This window comes from Euprymna scolopes, chromosome 46 (assembly GCF_053919585.1).
Source record: "Euprymna scolopes isolate OS-2025 chromosome 46, ASM5391958v1, whole genome shotgun sequence".
NCBI lineage: Eukaryota > Metazoa > Mollusca > Cephalopoda > Sepiida > Sepiolidae > Euprymna > Euprymna scolopes.
In genome coordinates this window covers 158494771-158514854 of record NC_136527.1, presented here as the reverse complement: position 1 = coordinate 158514854, position 20084 = coordinate 158494771, and the positions used below count along the sequence as shown (strand labels likewise).

Below are 20084 nucleotides of genomic sequence, written 5' to 3'. Positions count from 1 at the left end.
GGAGAGGGGTTGTGATATACTGATATTGGTGAGAATTATGTGGAGTTATTTTAGCTTTTTTATTGGTGTTTGAGAAAATATATTTTTATATTGGTCAGAATAATAACTGTTTGAGAAAATATATTGTTATATTGGTCAGAATAATAAGAGTTTGAGAAAATATATTTTTTATATTGGTCAGAATAATAAGTGTTTGAGAAAATATATTTTTTATATTGGTCAGAATTTGTTAGTATAGAAGTGTGATATAAAAACAGTGGTGGGCACATAAAAAATATACTTACCTTACGTGGGGGTAACGGTGATCATTAAGGTCGTTCCCCCAGAGCGAGGCCCATCCATTGCACTGCGGTTGGGTTGACCTTTGCGATCGTCCCAAATGTGGACGACTCGGACGTGCTATTTCTAAGTGTGGGGTCTGCGTACGCGCTCACCCTGATAATACAATCAAAATCAGAAATCCTTCCCTACTTCTTCCAAGTACCTCTCACTCGTAGGTCTGTAATCCCTCCGCTTTCTAGGCACCGCCAAAAATGGCCGCAAAATCAAGTTGTTGTTGTTTTTTAAAACTAAATTACATTTATTACAATCCATTATTTCTGAGTAACTTTTTTTTTCCAGAAAGATAAAACCCTGAATTTTATCATATAGAAAACAGAATAATGTAAAACTTTTTCTACTATTTTTAATTCAATTTTAAATGTTAAATTTTCCCAAAAAGTTAACAATTGATATTTTTTGTCTTGCACAAATAACGTACTTAAATATTAAAAAAAAAGGGTTTTTGAAATAATTTATTTATTCATTTATTGTCTAACTAAGATTTAGGATGATTTTCTAAGAGAATATGCAAAAATATTATAATATAAGTACCTGAATTTCAAATAATTCCACTTATTCATATAGGTAACCAGACATTTCGCGTCGCCGTAGAGTTCAGATCGACTCTGTTTACGTTTTCTTTTGATTGAGACGAAAACTATGGAAGACCAAACAGGCCAAAAAAACTTATTTTTCAGTGACGAAAATTTCAATGTATTATTAAGCTGAGGCTGGCCAGTACCAGATGGGTGACCATTTGTATGAGTTTGGTTTTTAATGTGTATGTGTGTGGGGGCCAGGCTCCCCAAAATGGGGGGAGGGGGCAATTTAAAGCAGAATAAAAAAAAATTATTTCAGCGCGTTTGGTCCACCGTAGTCGAAAGGCGGCAAACGTTTCAAACGAGATCGAAAAAAATGATGCTATTTTTAACACAAAGGGCACAATATTTATCGAATTTTTTTTTTTTGTATCGATTATTCAAAGCATGCTCTGTTTAATAATGGTCATGCATTATTCGGCTCGCTAAAAAAAAATTGTTAATTTATTTATCAAAAATTTTAAAATGGCTTTTTTCGTATAAATATAAAAAAATTTTTTTTTTGTTTTGCTTAACTTAAATTAATTATTTTACTTAACATATTCACCGAATTTCACACTTCAAAACTCAAAAGCGGGATAATTAAACACAATCGAAGTTCTGATATTCAGACGTCAAAATAAGGTATGCAAACAATGTTTTTTTTTTTTTTTTTTTTTAATCTATAATTCTGTCCCTTACAACAACACAATATGTTTTGTTCAGTTTCAGATGATTATTTTAAGCATATTTGTTCCCACTTCAAAACAAGGGGGGGTTTTGTAAGCAAAAAAAAATATATATATAAATATCGTTTATGAAAAATAAGTACACTGTTATAAAGTTCATTCTTCTCCTAATAATCGCTGAAAATTTCGTATTGATCGGATAATTACCTGATTTTTGGTAGATTTTTAAAAAGACGGTCCGTCAAAAAGTACTGACCTGCCCCCCCAGTTTTGGCGGTGCCTAGCTTAATCACCCTTAATCTCTGTAATACCAAGAAATACGCCATTTCTCTCGACCATTTTATTATCCACTTCAATTCCAACGTTCTGATTGTATCTAATTTGCATGTAAATGTAATCAACGTTTAATCGTGAGGAATTCGTCTAGCTGTCGCCTACAGCTACTGAAAGTGTCTTCTTTCGATATACAGTGTGGACATAAGCCCTGTTACAAAATTTCTGAACTATTTCTTATGATAATATTAAAATAAATTTAATATTTAATTGTTATTATATGATAATGTAATGTATGATTTCTAATTATTTTTAGAAACAAAAGATGTTAATTTTTACGTGTACAAGAAATATTCAAGTTGGGAAAAAATCAAAATCAACAAAATGTTTATAAAAATGGACGATTACTATTTACCTGTCGAAGTGACTTGTAGGCACCGCCAAAAATGGCCGCAAAATCAAGTTGTTGTTGTTTTTTAAAACTAAATTACATTTATTAAAATCCATTATTTCTGAGTAACTTTTTTTTTTCCAGAAAGATAAAACCCTGAATTTTATTATATAGAAAACAGAATAATGTAAAACTTTTTCTACTATTTTTAATTCAATTTTAAATGTTAAATTTTCCCAAAAAGTTAACAATTGTTATTTTTTGTCTTGCACAAAAAACGTACTTAAATATTTAAAAAAAAGGGTTTTTGAAATAATTTATTTATTCATTTATTGTCTAACTAAGATTTAGGATGATTTTCTAAGAGAATATGCAAAAATATTATAATATAAGTACCTGAATTTCAAATAATTCCACTTATTCATATATGTAACTAGATATTTCGCGTCGCCGAAGAGTTCAGATCGACTCTGTTTAAAGTTTCTTTCGATGAGACGAAAACTATGGAAGACTAAACAGGCCAAAAAAACTTATTTTTCAGTGACGAAAATTTCAATGTATTATTAAGCTGAGGCTGGCCAGTACCAGATGGGTGACCATTTGTATGAGTTTGGTTTTTAATGCGTATGTGTGTGGGGGCTAGGCTCCCCAAAATGGGGGGAGGGGGCAATTTAAAGCAGAATAAAAAAAAATTATTTCAGCGCGTTTGGTCCACCGTAGTCGAAAGGCGGCAAACGTTTTCAAACGAGATCGAAAAAAATGATGCTATTTTTAACACAAAGGGCACAATATTTATCGAATTTTTTTTTTTTGTATCGATTATTCAAAGCATGCTCTGTTTAATAATGGTCATGCATTATTCGGCTCTCTAAAAAAAAATTGTTAATTTATTTATCAAAAATTTTAAAATGGCTTTTTTCGTATAAATATAAAAAAAAAATTTTTTTTGTTTTGCTTAACTTAAATTAATTATTTTACTTAACATATTCACCGAATTTCACACTTCAAAACTCAAAAGCGGGATAATTAAACACAATCGAAGTTCTGATATTCAGACGTCAAAATAAGGTATGCAAACAATTTTTTTTTTTTTTTTTTTTTTTAATCTATAATTCTGTCCCTTACAACAACACAATATGTTTTGTTCAGTTTCAGATGATTATTTTAAGCATATTTGTTCCCACTTCAAAACAAGGGGGGGTTTTGTAAGCAAAAAAATATATATATATAAATATCGTTTATGAAAAATAAGTACACTGTTATAAAGTTCATTCTTCTCCTAATAATCGCTGAAAATTTCGTATTGATCGGATAATTACCTGATTTTTGGTAGATTTTTAAAAAGACGGTCCGTCAAAAAGTACTGACCTGCCCCCCCAGTTTTGGCGGTGCCTATGTCACCTTATAAGCTCCAAAAGCGACAGTTCTCTCTGCACCCACAATTGCAAAGAAACTCATGAGAAATCGACTCTTGTTAAACCTTATTATCAGACAAGGCACGCTCAATAACATCATCTTCACAGATGAAAAGTTATTCTCACTTCAACATCCCACAAGCATCAAAATGAAAAAGTCCTTGTGAGAATACCTGATAATACAGAAAAGATTTTCAAAATGAAGAAATCATCATCAGTGATGGTCTGAGCAGCCATTTCTGAAAGAGGGAAATCTCCATCAATTTTTTAAAAAATGCCAATAGACTATTTTTCTTGTTCTTAACACAGAACGTTACATTGAGGACATTTTTAAATGTGAACTAACCCCATGGTATAATTCTGTATTTGTTGATTGCAAGATGGTGCAAAAAGCCAAACCGCTCAAGTAACACAGACAACTTTAGTCCTGGATCAGCAAACAAGAATGGCCTCATCACGTGATCTTAACGTTCTTGATTATTCTTTGTGGTCAATCATGGAGAGTGAATCCTTCTTTATTTCTTGTCAAAACAAATACATAACAAATAAATATTATCAAAAGCAAGATAAGTTACTTTTCTACCAAACTGGATATTTTTTTGTGTTTTTATTCAATGTAACATTTTTATTCAGCTCGAAAAACATGCAGTGTTTACCGATGTGTTGGAAAATTCAAAATGGCACCGACTGTCACTTTAACACGGTAAGTTTAGCAAAAGATGTTATAAATAATAAACTAGACAAAATACTATTAAAAAACCACCGAATATATGTCAACTTATGTCACGGTATATTGAGCGAATTTCTAAAAGTATTTTGTCTAGTTTATTATTTATAATACCTTTTCCCAAACTTACCCTCTCCGAGAGAGTCGGCCGCCATTTTGAAGTTTCCAATACATCGGTAAACACTGTCAGCTTTTCGAGCTGAATAAACATATTACCTTAAATAAAAACACGAAAAATATGTCCACTTTGGTAGAAAAATAACTTATCTTACCTTTGATAACATTTATTTGTTATATATTTGTTTTATGACAACTTTTTCGAATCTATGTGTACAGTAATACAAACCCTAAAGTTCTTAAAATAAAATTGAACAAATGCCGAGATAAAATGACATTAGATGTTATGTGTGCTGCTATAGATAATTTCACCTAAAAGATTTTTCCCCTATTTTTCTCAATATCTCTTTTCCTACTACCCCACCGTGTATATATATATATATATATATATATATATATATATATATATATATATATATATATATATATATATATATATATATATATATATATATATATATATATATGAATATGTCCCATATTAATATTGCTCTGTCTAAACATTGAGCACTCTTTGGTTGACACATCGTGCTTATGTTTACACGATACTACCAATAATATATATATATATATATATATATATATCAGTATGTATGTATATATATATATATATATATATATATATATATATATATATATATATATATAAATATATATATATATATATATATATATATATCATTACTCTCTACCGCGCTTAATCTGTTGCTTTCTTTCTTTCGAAATCTCTGTTTGCCTCTGTTGCTTCACCTCTTCTTCTGTTTCTCCTTGCTCTCTCTCTCTCTCTCTCTCTCTCTCTCTCTCATTGACCTAATATATCTTTTTTCATTATATCTGTATCCCTCTCTCTTTTCTAATTCTGCCTCTCTCCTAATCGAATTCTCTCTTCCTCGAAACTACTCTTCTTTCCACTCACTCCCAAATCCCTCATTTATTCTAATTCTCTGAGAACTATTCTCCATTCCACCCATTTCTCAACCCATCGTTTTTTTATTGTTCGATTTTTTCCTCCGCATCTGTTTATTTTTTCCTTTGTCATCCACCTCTCATCATGTGGTAATCACAAAGTGGGTGCTCATTTTACGTTACATTATTATAGAAAAGTGATCCCCCACTTTTTTAAAACTAACATTTCTTCATATCTTTGAAACGACTCATTTGCCGTAATTTCAAACGTTATTTTCGTTTTCAGCCCCCGAAAACCTTATTAATTGGTAATTTTAAAGGAATTTTCAAGGGTGATTATTCATATTTACCCTAGTTTTCTTTGCTCATTTAAACTTTTTTTTTAATCATCTGCCCCAGAATACATAGTTTTCCCTTATTTTCAACGCCGATGCCCGGCTTTTTTTTTTACATGGGTGTCACCACTTATCAAGGCCCAGAGGCCACTCGAGGATAAGGGTTAATAGGTATACATTAGTCATTGTGATTTTAGCATAGTAAACAGTGGGAATTTTGTAACTTGGATTACTTAGGGGGACGATTCAGTTAGAACGTGTTCACATTGGACTTTTTTCTTTTTTTTCATAGGTATCAACACATTATCAAGGCCAAGAGGCCACTCAAGGATAAGGGTTAAAGACTGTACAGTAGAAATTGGACAATATAATAATCATTAGTAATGAAAATTTGTTAAATTTCATAACTTATATGGAACGGCTCATCAAGAACTTATTTACGTTAGACTTGAAGACAACCATATTGTAGTCAGCCGGAAAGCAGGAAAACGGAAGACAATTCCACAGGCGTGCAGTTCTAATAAAAAAGCTTTGTTCATGGAATCTACGTTTAGGTTTAGGCACAGATAAAGAGTGGGGGGAATTATTGATAGAGTTTACAGCTAGACGAGTGTTTCTTGTGAAAGTTTGGCGAGGGGGGGCATAGATTGAAGCTCAGTCGAACACTTTCCATGAAAATAACGATACATCAGAGACAAACTCGCAACATCTCTTCTGTGAGATAGAGGATAGAGGTTGCAAGAAAGAGAAAAATACATCTCCTACGAGGCTACGAAGTCTGTTTTGAACTCTATCAAGGCAGGCCAAGTCCTTTCTAGCAGCTCCTGCCCAGATGTGGCAACAGTATTCCATCCTTGGACGTACCTGGCTCTTATATAGATAGAGAATTGCATCAGCAGTGAGATATCTACTGGATCGATAGAAAGATCCCACCATTTTTCCAGCGGCCTTGGCAACAGATTTGATGTACGTGTTCCATTTAAGATCTGGAGTAATGGTCAAGCCCAGAAGCTTGTCAAAACTTGAGGCCTCCTGAAGACGAGAGCCATTCATTTCAATTGATGCCAGATGGGGATCAGAATGTTGATGATGTAAAGAGAGAAGCTTGGTTTTAGATGCATTAAAAGTAACCAGCCACTCCTTTCCCCATTGTACTACCTGCTCAAGATCAGAGGAGAGAGAATTGGAGAGAACTTGGTCGTTTACTGTCTTTGATGTGCTACTATAAATGGTAGTGTCGTCAGCATAAATGTCTACAAATGATGTAAGGATGTGATTTGGAAGATCATTAATGTAGATCAGGAAAAGAGTTTGGCCCAGGATGGACCCCTGAGGGACACCGGCATTAATACTGTGGGCTTCTGATTTTTGCCCCTCAACTACTACTCTTATGAACCTATCAGAAAGAAATGATTTAATAATTGAGAAGACATTTCCAGCTATACCATAGCTAGAGATCTTATGAAGTAAACCTTTATGCCATACCCTTTCAAAGGCCTTACATATGTCAAGAGCAATTGCCCTAGAGAGGTTGCCTCCGTCGAGAGATTTGCTAATCCTATGAGATATGACTGTAAGCACATCTGTAAGCACATCTGCTGTAGATTTAGCGATGTATTGGAAAATTCAAGATGGCGGCCGATTCTCTCTTTAACACGGTAAGTTCGGGAAAAGGTGTTATAAATAATAAACTAGACAAAATACTATTAAAAAAACACTGAATATATGTCAAGTTATGTCACGGTAACATATATTGAGCGAATTTCTAACAGTATTTTGTCTAGTGACGCTAAACACTGTATGCTTTTCGAGCTGAATAAACATGTTAAATTGAATAAAAACACGAAAATTATATCCAGTTTGGTAGAAAAGTAACTTATCTTGCCTTTGGTACCATTTATTTGTTATATATTTGTTTTTTGACAACTTTTTTGACTCTATGTGTACAGTAAAACAAACCCAAAAAAAGAAAAAAAAGGGAAAATAAAAAAGAGATTTAAAATAGTAAAAACTAAAATTTTCTGTTTGTTGACTTTTTGAGGCGCCCCTATTATCCCAAAGAACCAGCTATGTAAACACTTTGCAATATTTTCCAATAATTATTTGCAAAAAAAAAAAAAATGCTTTATGTTTACGATCAATTTTTATTTAAAATTGAGAAATTATTTTCTAAAATATTTTGTTTATATATATATTTACATTTTGTTTTTAAGAAAAATTTAAAAAATATATATTTTTTTAATATTGTTTATAGCCATCTTCATTCGAAAGGGTTACTTTTTGTTAACCTAAATTTGATTTGTTTATGTGAAATGTTTTATGAGAATTATTTGGATTATTCAGACGGATGTTAACAGCAGTTCGACTAGTCCAAATAATTAAATGCCCAGTCTTAATCTTACAGCAAGCCTGAAGCGTTGACAACTATATTCTAAACTTGATAGGAAAACAATTCGGCACGATTAACTAATGGACGGAGATTTTTAGACGAGGAACGAAATAATGATTACACCGTATTACGGTGACCCATATTCTTTGTTCGTTAGCAGTTGATTTTCTATTTAAATAATTTCATATTTTATTAGTGTTTTTCATCTTTTAGTTTTGATTCTTTTATATTTTCAAATATTTTATTTCTTCATGGATTGAGCACACAAAACAAAAAATTGTATCAACTGTCTAAAGAAATCCTACCAAACAAAACAATGTTTGTATTTTGAAGACAAAAGAAAAACGAAATTATCCCGATGATTTTTTCGTAATTGAATTCCAGTAAAAATAAAGGTAAGTTATTATTTTTTTTCTTTCTTTATACACCTAAATTGTAAATATAAATGCTTTATACACTTTAAAAAATTTAAATCCAATAAGTTTTAAATTAATTAGAAACATTAAAATAAGTTTTTTTTTTTATTGCAATCTAATAAAAATATTGATTTCGCCAATAGACGTGAATAAAAAAAAAATGTGTGAAGCTTCCATTTCAAAATAATCTCTTAAAAATATGTTTTTCAATCTAACATATAGAATTTGGTACAATTTTGTGCAAAATTCTATACGTAAACGCCTTTCAATAATTCCACGGCATGCTCCAAACAAGAGCAACCTTCGATAACGTCAGCAGCAGAGGGCCCCTCTGTTGCTGACGTTATCGAAGGTTGCTCTTGTTTGAAACATGCCGTGGAATTATTGAATTTTAAAAATATGTTTAAATAGAGAACATAAAAAATAGACATAAAAAATCTGTGAAGCTTCTATTTCAAAATAATCTCTTAAAATATATTTTTTTAAATCTAACATATAGAATATTGTACAAAATGTGTTTATTTAAGTAAACCTTATAACATAAAAAATAATAATAATTACCATATACACAATAATTTAATTCAAAATAATAATAATAATTACAATATACACAATAATTTAACTAAAATATTAATAATTACCATCTACACATTAATTTAATTCAAAATAATAATAATTACCATATACACAATAATTTAAGTCAAAATAATAATAATTACCGTATATATAATAATTTCATTCACAATAATAATAATTACCATATACACAATAATTTAATTCGAAATAATAATAATTACCATATACACATTAATTTAATTCAAAATAATAATAATTACCATATACACAATAATTTTATTCAAAATAATAATGATTACCATATACAAAATAATTTTATTTCAAATAATAATAATTACCATATACACAATAATTTAATTCGAAATAATAATAATTACCATATACACAATAATTTAATTCAAAATAATAATAATTACAATATACACAATAATTTAACTCAAAATAATAATAATTACCATATACACAAAAATTTAATTCAAAATAATAATAATTACCATATACACAATAATTTAATTTGAAATAATAATAATTACCATATAGACAATAATTTAATTCAAAATAATAATAATTACCATATACACAATAATTTAATTCGAAATAATAATAATTACCATATACAAAACAATTTCACTCAAAATAATAATAATTACAATATACACAATAATTTAATTAAAAATAATAATAATTACCATATACACAATAATTTAATTTTAAATAATAATAATTACAATATACACAATAATTTAACTCCAAATAATAATAATTACCATATACACAATAATTTAACTCAAAATAATAATAATTACGATATACACAATAATTTCACTCAAAATAATAATAATTACAGTATACACAATAATTTAATTCAAAATAATAATAATTACCATATACACAATAATTTTACTCGAAATAATAATAATAATTACCATATGCACAATAATTTAACTCGAAATAATACTAATTACCATATACGCAATAATTTAACTCGAAATAATAATAATATTTACCATATACACAATAATTTAACTAAAAATAATAATGAAAATAATAATAATTACCATATACACAATAATTTAACTCGAAATAATAATAATGATAATAATAATAATAATTATAATAATAATAATAATAATAACCATATACGCAATAATTTAATTCGAAATAATAATAATAAACATAATAATAATTACCATATACACAATAATTTAATTCGAAATAATAATAATAATAATGATAATTATAATAATAATAATAATAATAAAAATAAGATTTACCATATACACAATAATTTAACTCCAAATAATAATAAACATAATAATAATTACCATATACACAATAATTTAACTCGAAATAACAATAATAATAATAATAATTACCATATAGACAATAATTTTGCTCGAAAAAAAAAAAAAAACATATACACAATAATTTAACTAGAAATAATAATGATTACAATATACACAATAATTTACTCGAAATAATAATAATAATAATAATAATAATAATAATAATAATAATAAAAATAATAACTATATACACAATAATTTAACTCGAAATAATAATAATAATAATAATAATAATAACTACCGTATAAACAATGATTTAACTCGAAATAATAATAATAATAATAATAATAATAATAATAATAATAATAATTACCATATAAACAATAATTTAACTCGAATTGTCAACAATTGAGCAGAAAATTTTATTTTTATGTTTAATCAAAGATTTTTTTATTTTATATTATAGATCACTTTCTTATTTATTAACTTTATATTATATATGTGCCTGTTTATCGCCCATCACTAATGGAAGCCAATGTCGAAAATAAATATTGATAAATGTTTATAATTTAAACTAGCATAGTTTACAATCGAAAAAAAAGTGAAAATGATCATAGCTATTTCTCTTTTACTAACTTAAACTTATCAGTATTTTTCTAAATAAATAAACGCTTTAAAATAAGTATAAAACACAGAAAAAAATCTATCCAGGTATGTAGAAAAGTATTATGTTGCCTTTAGTCACATTTACGCATAATATATTCGTTTTTTATTTATTTTACTACTGTTGGGGGGTTGGTCAAAACTATAAAATTATCCTTTTGATTATTAAATTGTTAGGTTAAAGTACGAATTGGTCTGCAAGGATAACCTTCCTAATGCGAGGACTTGTTTTCCAAATAGTAAATAGATTCATATTTGCTCTCTATCACACCCACAACAGCGGGGTTACTGTCCTTAAGAGTATATCTGAGAAAATTGACCTCATTGTCTCTGCTCATCCTTCGGCTACCATTCACATTTGCGGTGACTTCAATGTCCATAATGTGGAATGGCTGACCCACTCAAATAAGACAGATTATGAGGGGAGGTTCTGTCATGATTTTGCCATTGCCTATGACCTCGCTCAGATTGTTCATAAACCTACCCGTGTGCCCGATACTACTGGTCAGTATGCAAGCCTTCTAGACCTTTTTCTCACAACTTTCCCTGAGCTATGTTCATGTTCCGTTCTATCTCCCCTGGCATCCTCCGATCACACAGTTATATCAGTTAAGATAAAAATGAAATTCAATAAGTCTTCAGATGTACCTCTCCACCGTACTGTATATCGATATGGCTGACTGGGATAACTTCCGTAAATTCATATCTGATCTGCTTCTGCATTCCATGTTTAAAAAGGATCTATCCTCTATAGTATCAGACCTTACCGAATGGTAAATTGTAGGCATAGACCGATTCATACCATCCAAAAAATTCCAACAAAAACCTAACAGCAAGCCATGGTTCTCCCCAGAATGTGCTGCTGCCATTGCGCACAGAAATCACTTTTTTCCATAGCTACCAACGTAATAGATGTACTGAGACTAAAGCTGTCAATTGTAAAAGAGTAATAAAAAATGCAAGAGAGCTATATGTTCAGTCTGTCAAATCCAAAGTAGCTGAGCAGCGGCTTGGTTCCCACCAGTTTTGGCAAATAGCAAACAGGATCCTGAACAGATGCATACGTTCTATCCCAACCATCATCAATGGACCTGAGGTAATCTCATCAGCATCCGACAAGGCCAAACTTTTCGCCAAGAACTTTGCAGCTAACTCTACCCTTTTCGAGGAAGGGCATCAACTCCCCATATTTCCTCCTACAACAGACAACACCTTATCCAACATAGAAATATCTGTGCACGAGGTCGCCAAACTAATCAAGAACCTTGATTCCAGTAGAGCAACTGACCCAGACCCATTCCAATTATACTGTTGAAAAAACTTCGACCAGAACTTGCCCCCATACTTACAAAACTGTTTAAGCGTTGCCTTGAGGAGAAGTGCTTTCCAACACCCTGGAAAACCTCGTCAATATGCCCTGTATTTAAGATCTCAGGCGATAATCATCCCCCTCTCAGTACAGACCAAGTCTCTTGTGTGTTATGAGTAAGGTACTGGAATCCATATTAAATAAAGAAGTAGTTAACCACCTCAGCAGAAATAACCTCCTTATGTTAAGGAATAGAGAGAGGGAGAGAGAGAGAGAGGTGAGTTATAGTGTAGACACGTTGACTGGAAGTTAAGATCAGCTGATTGGATTGCGTGCGAGTCATGTGATCAGGTTAGCTGAATCATTGAGATTTGATTTGGACTCAGAAGACAACGGATGGCTTCCCGTTGTCTCCTACTCTTCACTGGGGGGGACGAACGCTGACCTGTGTAGAAGAAGAACCCACACAGGCCGATTTCACTTTCCACCTTCTGCAGGACATCTGGGAAAAGTGAAAAAAACTATAGAACTAATTCCTTGTCTTGGAGTGATTGAATCTTCATCCAAAAACAAGTATCAAGTCTCCCTCCAGGACGAGAAATTCCAGATGGCCCAACATCGAAGAAGCAGAGGTAGGTTCTGAAAATACATGTCACTCACACACGATTCCCTTTATGATACAACAATATAAATATATAGCAACAACAAACACTCAACCCATTATTATACGACAATGTAACACTTAGTGACATGCAATATGGTTTCCGTTCTGCTAGATATACAGCTGATCTGCTAACAGTTATATCCCATAGGATTAATGAATCTCTCGACAGAGGCTTCCTTTCTAGGGCAATTGCCCTTGACATATCAAAGGCTTTCAATAAGGTTTGGCATAAGGGCCTACTTCACAAGATATCCAGCTACGGTATAACTGGAAATGTTTTCTCAATAATTAAATCATTTCTCTCTGACAGGTTCATAAGAGTAGTGGTTGATGGGCAGAAACCTGAGGTCCACAGTATTAATGCTGGAGTCCTCCAGGGGTCCATCCTGGGCCCAACTCTCTTCCTGATCTACATCAATGATCTCCCAAAACACATACTTAATTCATTCGTTGAAATCTATGCTGATGACACGAGCATCTATGGCAACACATCAAAGGCCGTAAATGACGAAGTTCTCTCTGATTCCCTCTCCTCTAATCTTGATTTCTTAAACTTTAATATCGAAACAGGCTTATTTAAGCCATTTTTCACGTGTTCGTGTTCTGTTTTCATCGTTCGTTTGCCTTATGTTTGTTTTTTGTGTTTTTTTTCGATGTTTTGATTACTCCCCCGTCCCGCTTAAGTTTTAACATTGTTTTCTATTTTTACTTCACTTATAACAATCAAACCAGGTCATTGACATTGTCATCGTCGTAACGCTCAACAACTTCCGGGCGCGCACCTCAATTTGGTTCTTATTTAAATAAATTCAAACATCTTTCAGTAATTCATTCTGGCTGGCCGATTTTATTTTCAAACTTCGCCTTAGGTTCTATTCTACCCACCCCCGTTTTTTTTTTTATTTAACACCACACACACCTACAAACACCCGGGCAACCCCGGTTACTCATGCTAGTATATCTATAAAAGACATTTACTGAGATAATAATTCTGTCAATTTTCAGTCTACAGACTCGAAACCTGATATACAGGGAATTGAGATTTGGGAAAATCTTTGTAACCGGTTTTCGGCCAGAAATTTAGCTGTCAAGGGGTGAAAGTTCAACGATTTGACCTTTGAGGACTCTACCAAACTCCTCCGCTAATTTTGGGTATAAACAATTGAAATTTTAGATATAGGTTCCTTGGACATGGAGCTAACTTAATAACTTGATGTAAGCCCAAAACAATAAATATTAAGGGGTCATAGTAGAGGTCAAAGTTTTTTATAAAATTACCTCTGCGGTCTCTAGCAAATTACTCAGACAATTTTTGGTTAAAAAATTTGAAATTTTACATAAAGGGTATTCAGAGATAGGGCAGGCTTTTTAATCGGGTCGAAAATTTGAGCTATCAATATATAACTGTATGTTTGCATGTCTGCCTAAAACTTTCATCCTCAACTGGGCACTTTCCTACAGGGAGGGTTTCCTTTTTTCACCGATATTTTCAAAAGTCATCCCCTCTTTTCGATTGACTAGCCTTAATTTAAACCTATGTCACTTCTGGTTTGGCGGTGGTCGTAACTGCAAAGACGTCACACTTTTTATCTCATTCTTTTCCTCCATCGAGTTTGAGCCTGCCTTCCTACTACCATTTATTTTTTGACAGAAAATAACATAGATTAAAGTGTAAAATTGCGAACAGCAAATGTAAACAAAATAATAAACATCCTTTAAATTGGTATTGCAATTTGAATTTAAACATATTCCATCACTTCCTTATATATGAGTTGCATAACCTCAATTAAAATGCTGTAAATATAACAAAGAGAATAATTCTTAACACTCTATAAAATGAAATGTCGCTGAAGCCATCTTGCAATATCAAAACACTTGTCTCTTCCATGAACAACTTTTGCTAAATTAATGCATTTATGCTTCTCAAGCAAAATAGAAGTGTGAAGATTTAAAGTACCAAAGACTTATGTTATTTTGTGTATCAGATAAGCGTAGATGCGTCAGACAAAAATCATAATCATATCTTTCTTCATCTGAATTTTTAGGTTTATTCGATTTAGCCATTGTTACACACACTTTACACATTAAGAATATAAGGGTCTTTTCTCTAAACAGCTCATACTTCACTGATATTATAACGTCATTATAATAGTCTTTTCCTTAAACAGCTCATACTTCACTGATATTATAACGTCATGATAGTAGTCTTTTCCTTAAACAGCTTATACTTCACTGATATTATAACGTCATTATAATAGCCTTTTCTTTAAACAGCTTATACTTCACTGATATTATAACGTCATTATAATAGCCTTTTCTTTAAGCAGCTTATACTTCACTGATATTATAACGTCAATTTAATAGCCTTTTCTTTAAACAGTGTGTACTTCACTGTAATTATAACGTCATATCATTCTAAATAGCGCTTAATAAACCAAATCTAAAACTATGCCAAAGATCAGAACTATCTCAATACAATACTTATATGTATATACTTTATAAACATTGGTGTCACATCCCAGCCTGCACTTCATAAACAGCATGCAAAATGGTTAATGGCAGCTGAAAAAGATAATTAGGCTTTGTCAACATCTAAACGAACTTTTATTTAAAACCTCTGTTCAATTTGCAAAAACGTTTATTCTATGAAAATAAAACAGTTAAAGTCTCTTTCAAAATGGTGGTCCAATTTTAACTTCAACATGATTGCAGAGTTCATTAACGCATGGTTTACGAAGCACAGGCAGACGTTATTTGCATTACTTCAGTTTAAAGAGCATTTAAAGATTTTACCAGACAAACAGTAAAGAGGATAATTAATGACAATATTGGTATTCAGGACTCTTTTAATAATTACAGCCACCTGGCAATATGGCAACACCCTTATAAAAGGCATTGGTTAATACCAACATTTAAAGATAAAACATTTAAACGCTGATAAGTTAAAGACATGTTGTTACAAATAATTTCAATGTTCAGCTGAATTAGAGATGCACCAATATTTCTCATCAAATAATTATTAGCTTGGAATAATAGATTGACAATTGAGAAATATATGAGAAGAAATAATAAATTTTGTTGTTTCAAACAAAGATGCCGGTATCAAAGTTTATTTAAAACGTAAATGATAGGTTCGGATAATTGTATTTTATCTGTTTATAGCAATTTAAATTGTGATTAGAAAGTCGTACAACATACCGTCTGTTTCAGGAAAGAAAGAAAGGAAAAATTCCGCTCTTCCATTTATGGACTGGTGGTCACCTGAGGTAACTAGATCTGGGGAAATATGCAAATGAGATACAGTCGGTTTTTCAAATAAAAAAAAATGTCAGAGAGAGAGAGAGAGAGAGAGAGAGAGAGAGAGAGAAAGGTGGGGCATATGCGAAAGGAAAAAAGAAAATGTTCCGTTTAAGGCTGGGTTATGGTTAGAAACAAGAGAAATAAGTAATATACGACGTACCGAGCGTATTTGCATCGCTCTTTGGGAAAGAAGAAGGACAGGATGGCTGGCTCATTTATATACCCAAAGAGCATCTTGCGAAGGCAGTGCATGATGGGAGAAGCTATTTTTTTTTATTGTCTCTTCCTTTTATTTTTTTGATAGGAGGATATAAAAGCCAGGAAAAATTCGATGGTCGATTTGAAAAGAAGAAGTCTGAAACGTGCTGGTGTCAAGCGAGTCACTCACTCATTCTGAAGCTCAGAACCGAATCCTGATCGTAACGTCACAAGAAGTAAGTTAAATTTTGCTCATCATCACGTTGGTCGTGATGCATATATGTGAAGTTTATCAAATAGCATTCCACTAAAGTACTTGCTATATTTAAAACCCTTTTTGAGCCTTAACACAAACATAGTTGTATCAGCACATATGCATAACAAATGTATATTGTGATATTTGTAGACATCTACGATACCTGATTGTCTAAGTAATTGGGAGGGTTGGGAAAAATCACCTTCTTTGAATCAGCTTTTGTAATATCTTTAAAGTGTTTGTTAATATATAGTTAAAGATATAGATGAACACTGATAAAAACGCTCTCAATTTCAAATAATATACAAGACAAAATATAAAAAAATATATCGATTTTTCTGTAGCTTTTCAAATGAATTTAATGATGAACAAATTAGGAAAGTTTAAAATATCAAAATAATACATAATCCACACCCAAACCTACTACACATATTAAACTATTCTATCCTTATCAAATCAGGGGAAAAAAGTATTAAAATTTTATTAATAAAAATGTGCAAACCGTAGACCATAACAAAATATAAAATTAATCATTTACTATAATTAATTTAAAACATCTAACCTTATTATATATCAAGTTTGTGTAAAAATAATGTCTTTTTTGACGTTCAATTTCAAGTAAAAAAACGGCATTATTTTTGCACCAATCTAATATATAATAACGAATGAGTTGCTTGATAGAATAACAATTTATGAATTCAATATATATATATATATATATATATATATATATATATATATATATATATAAATATATATATATATATATTTATATATATATATATTTATATATATATATATTTATTTATATATATATATTTATATATATATATATATTTATATATATATATTTATATATATATATATATATTTATATATATATATATTTATATATATATATTTATATATATAACTTTATTTATATATATATTTATATATATATATATATTTATATATATATATATTTATATATATAACTTTATTTATTTATATATATATTTATATATATATATATTTATATATATATGTGTGTGTATATATATATATATATATATATATATATATATATATATATATATATATATATATATATATATATATATGGCAATTGTATCGATATAAGTATTTCTCTTCTGACCAGGATCTAAATCATAAAAACAGGGTTGGATATAATTTCAACAAGATTACATCTTAAGCAAAACCATTATTGCCTGACTCTGTGTCAAACAAGAAATTATCCGATCATTTTGTAATGTTTCGTCAATGAATATCTTAGATTAATTAATCTACAGGTTGTGAGTTCAATCCAATAATATTGACAACAACAAACAAGAATAATACTGTTATGTGAATGCAAATATAAAAAAAGATTAAATTTCATTATTTTTTACAGATGTTCCTGATGGAATTTTAATGGAATAACATTATCTTTAAACATTATTCCATTAACACTTGTTATGTTAATTGGAAGAGTGCGGCGATATCTCTGAGACGATTTCTATACTGGACTCAACTATTGAACGAACTTTGCAACAGTGATAAACGTCATAAAAGATCGCATCACAAATTAAAGAAAAAATTATGTGGCTTTAAAAAAGAAAAATATTGAATACAATTCTATAAAAACATCTTATATGTTTAACATTTGATATAAAGCCTCATCCTCAGCTTGTACAAATTAATGATAAATTTAAAAAAGAGAGAAAGGCATTGTTTTTGTAATGTGGTGACATTCTGAATCATTTTAAAAAAGATATCTCAGTTGGAATATATATGAATATATGTTCAACAGTTGATATAGAGTCCAGTCGTCAGCTCGTACAAACAAGATAATTTGTAACGTGTGTGGATACTCTTGATGTGAAAATGAAGACTTGCGCTCATTATTGATATCACCTTCCCAAATGACTATGGCATTGATGAAGTTGTATGCATAAAAACGACAAAAAATACCAAAAAAAACTAAGAAAACAAATTTAATCATAAAAATCCAAATCTTTACGAAATAATTGTTAGCTGATTTTTTTTTAATAAACTTAAGTAATTAAAAATAGAAAAATGCTACATTCTTGTAAAGAGTGTGGATATTTTTCTTCTGAAAAGTCAAATTTAGTAAGACATATGAGAACTCATACCGGGGAAAAGCCACATATTTGTGAAGTGTGTGGATATTCTTGTTCTCAAAAATCATCGTTAGTAAGACATATAAGAACTCACACTGGAGAAAAGCCATATTCTTGTGAAGTGTGTGGATATTCTTGTTCTTTAAAATCAGACTTAGTTGTACATATAAGAAGTCACACTGGGGAAAAGCCACATTCTTGTGAATTGTGTGGATATGCCACTTCTAAGACATCAATGTTAGTGAGACATATAAGAACTCACACTGGGGAAAAGCCACATACTTGTGAAGTTTGTGAATATTCTACTTCTCAGAAATCATCGTTAGTAAGACATATGAGAATTCACACCGGGGAAAAGCCACATACTTGTGAAGTTTGTGGATATTCTTGTTCTCAAAAATCAACGTTGGTCAAACATATGAAAACTCACACGAGTGAAAATTCATAATTTTGCAGAATATGAAAATAGTCTTTCTTTTCAATCATGTTTTGTGCAACATAAAAAGACAATTATTAAAAACGTTCAAAATATGTTTATAGTATTAATATAAGAATTCACATTTATTCATATGAGACCGTTAAGCTAGACAGTATTACATAAAACACATTTGCTAGGATTGTGTCATTTGATTCTGCTATAATAGTTTATACTTAAAAATACTGCTGTTCAATTTTAATCGTAATGAAATGAAATATTAGTTCTAATTAGGGAACCACTTGATTTCATAAAATAAAAAGCTGAAAATCTGTATTCTTTTTCACTATTTTAATATTTCTATTTTTATAAACAAAATTTAAAAATAACTAACAATTTACAAAAGCCATAAAGATCGTTCCAAATATGGTCTAAGTAGCACAGGAAATAAATAAAATATTAGAATCTAAATAATGCTTTTTAAATGGCATGGTCTCTGAAATAAGTAACGAGTATCCCGTTTGGGTGAGAGTAACTTCGAAATAAATGCAAATCGAAATGAATTCAAATGTTAGATCCAGAAAGAAACTCCTTGATCTTTAAAATCTTATTGAAGTAAATTAAAAAAGAAAAAAATCGAAAACTATTTGACAAATATATCTAATAAAGCAAATCCCATATATATTCAAACACGCTTAAAAGGAATGTCGGTTGAGATGTGAAGGATAACGAAAATA

At 30.3% G+C, this 20084-nt stretch overlaps 1 long non-coding RNA gene and 1 other non-coding gene across 2 annotated transcripts; both read left to right on the top strand.

Annotated features, from left to right (window-relative positions):
• The first annotated feature begins 276 nt into the window (after positions 1-276).
• On the top strand, positions 277-439 carry LOC145271525 (U1 spliceosomal RNA). The gene has a single exon (XR_013865936.1). It is a non-coding gene; the product is annotated as a U1 spliceosomal RNA (small nuclear RNA).
• Positions 440-8285: 7846 nt separating this feature from the next.
• On the top strand, positions 8286-19681 carry LOC145271164 (uncharacterized). The gene is made up of 3 exons (XR_013865719.1): positions 8286-8536; positions 16660-16789; positions 18203-19681. It is a non-coding gene; the product is annotated as an uncharacterized LOC145271164 (long non-coding RNA).
• Positions 19682-20084: the final 403 nt, after the last annotated feature.